Source organism: Neofelis nebulosa, chromosome 15, assembly GCF_028018385.1.
Source record: "Neofelis nebulosa isolate mNeoNeb1 chromosome 15, mNeoNeb1.pri, whole genome shotgun sequence".
Classification (NCBI taxonomy): Eukaryota; Metazoa; Chordata; class Mammalia; order Carnivora; family Felidae; genus Neofelis; species Neofelis nebulosa.
Window position 1 is genome coordinate 3,986,468 of NC_080796.1, and position 9,404 is coordinate 3,995,871.

At 34.9% G+C, this 9,404-nt stretch overlaps 1 long non-coding RNA gene across 1 annotated transcript; it reads right to left on the bottom strand.

The window, feature by feature from the left end:
• Nucleotides 1-245: 245 nt before the first annotated feature.
• On the bottom strand, nucleotides 246-8,197 carry LOC131495948 (uncharacterized). The gene is made up of 3 exons (XR_009254194.1): nucleotides 7,978-8,197; nucleotides 1,867-1,911; nucleotides 246-489 (listed from the first exon to the last, which is right to left on the bottom strand). It is a non-coding gene; the product is annotated as an uncharacterized LOC131495948 (long non-coding RNA).
• Nucleotides 8,198-9,404: the final 1,207 nt, after the last annotated feature.

A 9,404-nucleotide genomic window follows, 5' to 3' on the forward strand; every position in this document is an offset into this window, starting at 1 on the left:
ATGTCTAAATCTTTAGGCCCACATATAGTCATAAAAATTGGAAAATACAAAAAGCCATCCATGAACACTACTGAAGTATTAATGACAACTTGGTTGTTTGGGTGCTGTTCAAACCGCTGGTAGTGGAGTGGTCTGATGTATGTAAAACCCTCTAGTGCTGGTTTCCACGTACAAAATGTGCTTAAAAGTTAATGAGATGCCAAGAAACATAGTTTAAAATATTATAAAGATTTTCATTACACACATATGAAACAAAAACTTTTTCCTTTAATCAAGATTTTGCCGTATAGTGTGTTCAATTGGGAAGCAATGAAAATGTTTTGTAAGCATCCAGTAAATTTTTTCTATTTATTTTTCAAATTGTATAATTTTTGTTCAAAATCTGTACATATTCTCGTGACGCTTTCCATACTGGATCTTGATTTAGAATTGAATCATCAGTAGATACTAAAGGATTTCTACAGGATCCTCATTCAAATTCGGTAGCAGCTGAAAAGGAAAAGAAAGAATTATTTTCTTTCTCCAAAATAATTTTCAACTACAAGTGATTAAAAAAAAAAAAAGAAGAAGAAAAGAAAAAAAAAAGAAAAAGACAAAAAGAAAGTTGGGGCCTTTATGATGTTAAGAAAAATGAAAAATACCTATGTACAACTGCAATATGAAACCCAAGATTAGTATTAAATATATTTTGCTCAGGGTTGCACACTGAATTAATTGCTATTGTGGATACATATCAGAGTTTCTGGTTTTTTCATTACAAGGTGAAATTACAAGATGAGGACACAGTCCACCCTGAACAATCATAAACTATAAACTGAAAAATCAAACAGGCATTTCCAAACAGAGCCAAGTAAACAGATGTAAGTGACAGGTATAAAACACAGCACTACTGGAACATACGGAAGGGACATCCCAGTTTTGTGTCAATATTGTCTGCTCTTTGGTGAAGGTGATATGTCAGCTGATACCTGAAGGACAAGGAAAAAGTATGCTAGGTAGAGGGAAGAAGCACATACAAAGAGCTAGAAGTGAGGAAGAACACTTGTGCAATTATGAGTAGTTTAGTTTGACAAGGTGCTAGAGCAAAGCAGCAGAGTAGGGCAAATAGTGAGAGACAAGGCTGAATCATCTGGCAAGAAGCAAACTGATTTGGGTGTTTTCATTCCATGCTAAGGAATTTGAAGTTTTACCCGAGGGCAAAAGCAATGACAAAGTCAATGAGTGAAGATTGAAACCCGTTACCTGTCAAGTGACAGCTATATGACCTCTAATTACTTAACCAAGCATTACTAAGACGACTTTGGATTTTTGGGTCTTCTATCACTAGCAGAAACAACAATTTGATAAAGCACACCTTTTCTGAGACTTGTGCAGGTTGACAGTTCCACAGGGATGGCACCAGTGAAGGAAGATTGTCGCCAGAAATAATAACAGATATATAGACTTAGGGAGATTGAAAAAACTTCTTTAACGTTTATTTTTGAGAGAGAGACAAACCACAAGCGGGCAGGGGCACAGAGAGAGGGAGACACAGAATCTGAAGCAGGCTCCAGGCTCCGAGCTTTCAGCACAGAGCCCTCTGTGGGGCCTGAACCCACCTGAGCTGAAATCAGTCGCCCAACCGACTGAGCCACCTGGGTGCCCCTAGACTTGTGGGAGATTTTAAAAGAGCTATGAAACATGAGGACTAAATGAGGAGGAATTGTGTTCTTCATTATGCTCATGCTTTTACATTTTTTATTAGATATGTACAAAAAATGTGAATGTAGTATCTATTATCCAAACAATGGAAAGGGATGACATTTACTATTTATAGTTTAGTTCAGAAATCAATGATATATAACTTCATACATTTTGGCAACATACCTTCTTCTAGTGCTCTGGTTATTCTTTTTCCAACTCCCGCTGCATCTGAAATAAGCCAAATATTATTTAGAATGTGTAAGGTAAACAAGACATGGTAAGAATTATATATAGCTTACGACATGTGGTCTTGAAATAATACTTGTAGAGATTAAACCAAAGTTAGGGATTGCTTAAATAGAAAAACTATCACATGAATAAAATAAATTCCTACCTATTTTATTTTAGTTTTAGATAACGGAGAACAGATACATACACACACACACACACACACACACACACACACACACACACGTGAATATGTATACACGTGTATATGTATGTATAATACATATGTATTATATATATGTATACATATACACGTGTGTGTGTATACATATATATAATATGTGTATATTATATATATAATACATTATGTGTATTATACTAATACATATAATATGTGCATATTATATATATATGTATATATATATATATACATATATATATAATACTATTTAAGTGAATGTGATAAAAAGCACAATCAATATTGATCTATTGAATGTGTATAATCTCTGAAACGTGATGTTTGGTCTTACTGGTACAAAAAGTTTAAACAAGAATCATATTGTATACTGAATTATTACTTGGAAATGATTAGAAAAACTGCCATTTATGAAAGTTTAATCAGTTTTTTACCTTAATGAATAGTTCCTTAAAATGGGCTTTCCATTTTTTCACTTTTAGAAAAACAAAATTTGAAGGAATGCTTTTTGCTATTAATTTTTCAGGACTGACTCTTAAATACATATAAAATGAAAAAAGTGGGACTGTCTTACTGTCATGTGGAAATTCTACTGGCAAAAAATTGAGTAAAAATATTTTGCTATCTGTATTATGACTAAAACACTTATTTCTTTTCATATGCACACAAAGATTTCAGAAAATCTCTTTGAAGAAAGGAAAAATAGAGGGTTACAACAGTTTTCAAAGTTAGCTTCTGATGTATAACTTTCTCCATTAGAGATAAGGAAAACAATATACAATTTTCAATTGTAACTTTGTTTCCTTTCTCCAAATTAGGACCAAGTTTTGAAACACTTGACTTATTAAAGTTATGGTTATCCACTTACTTATGAAATGTGTACGAATATTTAAAACTATAGGTGACCCTTGAATAACACAGGGGTGGGGTACAGTCAAAAACCTGTATATAATTTTTCATCCCCCAAAACTTAATTACTAATAGCCTACTGTTGACTGGAAGCATTACCGGTAACATAAACAGCCGGTTCATACATGTTTCGTACAGTAGAATAAGCTAGGGCAAAAAATGACATTAAGAAAAATGGAAGGAAGAGGAAATACACTTACAGTACTGTACAGTATCCAAAAATAATCCATGTGTAAGTAAAGTAGACCCGCACAGTGCAAAACCATGTTGGTCAAGGGTCAACTGTATATTACAACTGTTCCTGTCTAGAATGTTCTTATTTAGATCTTTCTTAGACAAGGTAGCCTCTCCCTGAATGCCCCAAACAGGCTCCAAAATAGTGTACAGGACATAATCAACACTGTGGTGATAAGGATTCCAATGTCTTTACAAATTTAGGTGTGAGGACAAATGTTTTGGCTGACATATTTCCCAATATTTTCAAAGACTGTTTTCCCTAATACCTTTTTTATAATTGAAGTATAGTTGACATACAATGTTACACTAGTTTTTCAGTATACAAATTCAGATTGGACAATTGTATACACTATGCTAAGCTTGCTACCATACGTGTAGTTACCCTCTGTCACCATACAACATTAATACAATATTATTGAGGATATTCCATATGCTGTATTCTTCATTCCTGTGACTTATTTACTTTATAACTGGAATTTGTACCTCTTACTCCCCTTCACCTATTTTGCCCATACCTCTCTACCCACCTCCCCTTTAGCAACCACCAATTTGTCCTCTGTAGTTATGATTCTGTTTGTTCACTTGTTTTGTTTTTTTTTTGTACTCCACATGTAAGTGAAATAAGATAGTATTTATTTGTCTCTCTCCGAATTATTTCACCTAGCATAATACCCTCTAGGTCTATCAATGTTGTCACAAATGGCAAGATCTCATTCTTTTTGATAGCTGAGCTATATTTCATTGTATGCATATTACACATTGTCTTTATCCATTCATCTGTCCATGGACACTTAGGTTGCTTCCCTATTTTGGTTATCGCAAACAATGTTTCCATAAACATAGGGATGCATACAACTTTTCAAATTAGTGTTTTCATTTTCTTTGGGTAAATACGCAGCAGTGGAATTAATGAATATCTATTTTTAAGTTTTTGAGGAACCATAACACTTTTTTGACAGTAGCATTATATTCAGGCCTTATAAAATGAATGGGACAACATGACTATACCAGACTTATAAAATTAATAACTCAATACCAGATGATGGGAGAAGGCTTTATTCAAACAATTTTATATTACCATTAATAAATACGATATAAAATATAAACCTCGTTTTCTATATGACATGACTTAAGGAGCTACCAAGGTAATGTTGCATCTTTTCCCCAAAAGCTTTTTTCCTAAATATTTACCTTTGTGACCTTTATATTTTTATCTAAGTAAAAACTGTGTTTCGATGGTGAAAATAGCTTTCAAGTCCATGAATAAGAACACATGTGTACTTTTATGTATACCTTTCCATTGATCAGAAATATAAGAGGGTGAGAAAATTATACACAGAAAAACTATATATCAGCAAATTTTAATTCAAAGAACATTTTTAAAGGATTTTTAATTAGAAGGATTTTCTCATTAACTGTTAACATTCAAATATGGCCCATAGAAATCTAAGGTTCGGTTGGGGACACTGCAGGATTGAGGGACAAGGAAGTCACAGCCGTAGTCTCCATCTCTCCTTTAGTTAGACAGCTCTACTTCTCTCTGTTTTACACAATACAGTTTAATGCAAAAAGCAAAAAACAACGTTCTATTCTTTGAAAAAAATTATTTTGAAGGTATAAAAGTCACTAATTTAGTCAAAATCCCGAATTTTGTGTAATAGACAAATAGGGCTCAGAGAGAGTGTACTTTGCCTGAGGTCATGAAACCAACTAGATGCAGACCAGGAATACACTTGTGGTCTTACCAAGCCTAGAGTTCTATGCCAGTTACTTCCTCATAGTCAGGAAAAATACGTGTATTTTAAGTATGACTCAGAGAAAATGAATACATAAAACTTTGTCATGTGGTTCAGTAATGCTTAGGTATGAGGTACACAATAGTAGCTCTCTAACTAAATTACAAATTTTAAAGTCATGAATGAAAATAAAGGAACAGAAATTATGTTAACTTCTTTTAGTAGCAGTCAATTTTTAAGCACAACTTTTCTTTAATTTTTTTTAATGTTTATTTACTTTTGAGACAGAGAGAGACAGAGCATGAATGGGGGAGGGTCAGAGAGAGGGAGACACAGAATCTGAAACAGGCTCCAGGCTCTGAGCTGTCAGCACAGAGCCCGATGCGGGGCTCGAACTCACAGACCGCGAGATCATGACCTGAGCCGAAGTTGGCCGCTTAACCGACTGAGCCACCCAGGCGCGCCAAGCACAACTTTTTTAAACCACAGGACAGAGAACTTGAAAGAGAAAATCTTTAGGTGAAGCAAGCAAGCTGAAACTGAGGAAATTCTTCCTGAAAGCATTATTTATTCTTTCCAAAGAAAATTTGGTTTATCAACATCAATCAACCAATGAGTGAACCCATGGTGTGGTTATTTATAGCAAAATTTGAAACCCAACACAGATTTCTCTTTCCCATCTAGCATGCTTCTGCCTAACCTCTCATCATTCGTTGGTATGTACAAAAGACACAATTGACTTTATTAATAATTTAAATCCAGTCGGAAATTATAGGTGAATCTTCACTTCTCACATGTGGACTTATCTCTCTCTCCCTCCCGACGGGAAAGGAGACTTACCTAACAGGTGAATTTGGGAGAAGGAGCTAAGCAGTGCTGATGTGTTTCTGAATCTCCTCTTTGAAAAGATGTGCCTGCCCACAGTAACATGAATTTGGGTCTGCTCTCAGCTCTGTGGTAACACCCTGCCCCCGGGGTGGGTGTCAAGCATTTGTTTCCTCAATTTACAACTGTGTGGGGAAGTGCCCAATTTGGGAGGAAGCCCAATGTGGCTAACATAACCTAAATCATATCCTCCAATTTGTTAGTGTGTATTAGTAATAAAGCTACTAAGTTTATCTCCATCTCCCTGTCTCCTGTGTTCTGAATTTAGAAAGAAAAGACCAGGGTTACTTGCCACCTACCCAGTGTCACCTGTCACAGCTCCACCAAGAAAAATGACTAGACAACACTTACAGAAACATTCTCTTCTTCCTTGACTTCATAACTAACGTACATTGTTCAAAAGCAACGCCCACTCGAAAGAGAGAAAAAGTTGATAGGAACCATTTTAGGAACAAACATGGAAGTCAGACAAACTGAGGACACAGAGAGTACATTCCAAATGAAAGAACATGAGAAAACCTAAGAAAACAACTAAGTGAAACAGAGATAAGTAATGTACCTCATAAAGAGTTCAAGGTAACGGTCATAAAGATGCTCAGTGAACTTGGGAGAAGAATGAATGGATCCAGTGATAACATCAACAAAGAGACAGAAAATATAAAAAAGAACCAATCAGATCTGAAGGATACAATAACAGAAATGACAAATACACTAGAGGGAATCAACAGCAGATAAGAAGATGCAGAAGAACAGATCAACAATTTGCAAGACAGGGTAGTAGAAATCATCCAAGCCAAAAATAAAAAATAAAAAAAAATTTAAAATGAGGCTAGGTTAAGGGACCTGTGTGACAACATCCAGTGTAATAATACTTGCATTCAAGGGCTTCCAGAAAAAGAAAAGAGAAAGGGGCAAAGAACTCATTTGAAGAAAAAAAGGTTTCATTTTAAAAATTCAAATATTTGCTTGATTTAGCTATTTATAAAATGCTCTACAATCACTCATCAAGATATTTTATAAAAATAGAAACAAAGGTGGTATAAGTCAAAAAAAAGGAAAAAGAAAAAAGAGTGCCATAAATAAGAAAGCAATTAAAGATGTATTCTCGTGTAAGAAAATAGCAAAATTTTAACTTAAAAGAGAAATTAATCTTTTTAGTGTTACAAGTTGATTTAATTCATAAAAAGGACTTACCATGGATTCTTTTTTTTTTTTTTAAGTAGCCTCCATGCTTAGCGTAGAGCCCAATGCAGGACTTGGACTCATGACCCTGAGATCAAAACCTAAGCTGAGATCAAGAGTTAGACGCTGAACTGACTGAGCCACCCAGGCACCCCCATGGATTCTTTTAAATAGTAAACATTCATGTCGTTAAGTGTTTGGAGGACGAACATTCACTGACATACAGGGGTGCAAAAACTGGATTATAACAAAACGTTCAAATGTTTATGAACCACTGCCAACTGAAAATAAGTCCAAGCATCTAAGTGTACCTATGGTTAGCAGGCAATCACATTTACTTTCTAAAATCAAATTTAAATGAAAGCTTTTCAGGAAATTTTACATGGGTCAGTTTAGTTGTATTTACTGAATACAGTTAATACTAGGTGTCTCTTGTGGTGCATCTGTGTGGCTCAGTTGTTTTTAGTGTCCAAATCTTCATTTTGACTCAGGCCATGATCTCATGGTTTTGAGACAGAGCCCCACATTCAGCTCTGTGCTGAGCATGAAACCTGCTTGGGATTCTCTTTCTTCCTCTCCTTTTGCCCCTCCCCTGCATGCACTCACTCATTCTCTCAGTAAAATAAAATAAAAATAAGTATCTCTTAGAAATGAGAGATCAAGGGACTAATATTATATATATTATATATTATATTATAATATATATTATATACATTATATTAATATTATATATATAATATATTATATATATTATATTATATATATATATATAATTTTACCTCAGTTCTTTCTTAGCACATATAATTATGACTTTTACTTCGTATGTATTAGTTACTTAAACAACTCAGAATTTCACCAAAATAAAAGTAACTATTATATCAGATATCTGAAACCCAAAGTAAAACAGATAATATAACTAACCTTCCACAAGGAAGTCTCTCAGTAGTCATATGACGGCCGTGGGTTCAAGGTAGGAATCACTAAGTTTCCTCCTGGAGTAAAGTTTCCATTGAGCACTAAATTATTTTCAAAATGTCCACAATAAGGTGGTTCCAGGCCTGGGCTCATAGTAAGGGTCCTGAGTAAAGTTTGGTGCTGCTGTCTCTCCACAAGAAGTTTTGTATTGCTCTCTGACAGTCTCTCATTACTCCTGTGAAGATTAAAAAACACAAATACATTTTCTTTTTCCCTAAATCATTCCTAAATGACATACATTTTTTTAAGTTTCCATAATAGTAAATAGCATTTGCCATTGAACAGTGTTTTAGCACTGAACATGTGACAGAGCACACCTACTATCTAAAATTGTACTTTTAAAACTGTTCTAAAGAAATACTTTTGTTTCCAGGGGGATTCCTAACAATTCAAATTAGGGAAGGGAAATAAGTGGCTATCAGTGATGTACATGGCTTAACAAATAATACTTGCTGTCTTCTGGGATGGCTGTACTGACAGGATGCTTCAGGATACCATTATATATACACACTTATATTTAGTAAACCTGTTTACAGATATAAAACTAAACCATCCCTCAAAGACATTTTCAAGCATTTGCTTTCACCACTCTTGTACATTTCACTTATTATCTCAAAGAAACTGAGCATTTGACACTGAGGAATCATGAGACCAACAATCTCTAGGGGAGATAGTAGATGACAGACGTGTGATCAGAAAGAACTAAAACAGCTACAGAGGCAATTAGCTTATAACAGTTACCAAGGCACTGGAGGCAGAATCTGCCCTTTCTGTCTTCAGTCTTCCACATATCTCCCTCCCACCATGGTGCTCTTTTTAGCCATTTTGGGAATTATACTACCCTTCAGCCCTGTGTGAGTCTTTCTGTATTTCACCTGTATGCCTTTATGTAATGTAGAAAAAGCATAAAGGATAGTTTTTCTCAAGGCCCACTCTAGTAATCATACCAAAGATCACAATCAAGAGAATAAATGTACCAAGCTGCCAGGATGAATAGTAGTAGTAGTACTTGACCTTTTAGGTTAAAGATGTAATCTTCCAAAAAGAAACTCATCGACATTTCTATTTAGGGTAATTCTGACAATCAATTTTATACTAATATGCTTCTAAATGAGAAAGCTTCAAACAATGCACTTAAAGACTAGCAGATCCGATCAATGGAAAATATACAGGGCGGGGGGTGTGGGAGGGGGTGGGGGAAGAGGTCCTGTAAACCCGAAAAAAAGAGGAGGGATTGAAACTGTCCTGGACTAACATTTCAAAGGTAAGTTCACTTAGAAACATCATTTCTCAAAATGACACGATCTAGTTGGCTTTCACTTCCTACTCATCTCATGATCTTGGCTCCACAGAAATTATGCTTTAGAAGCAAA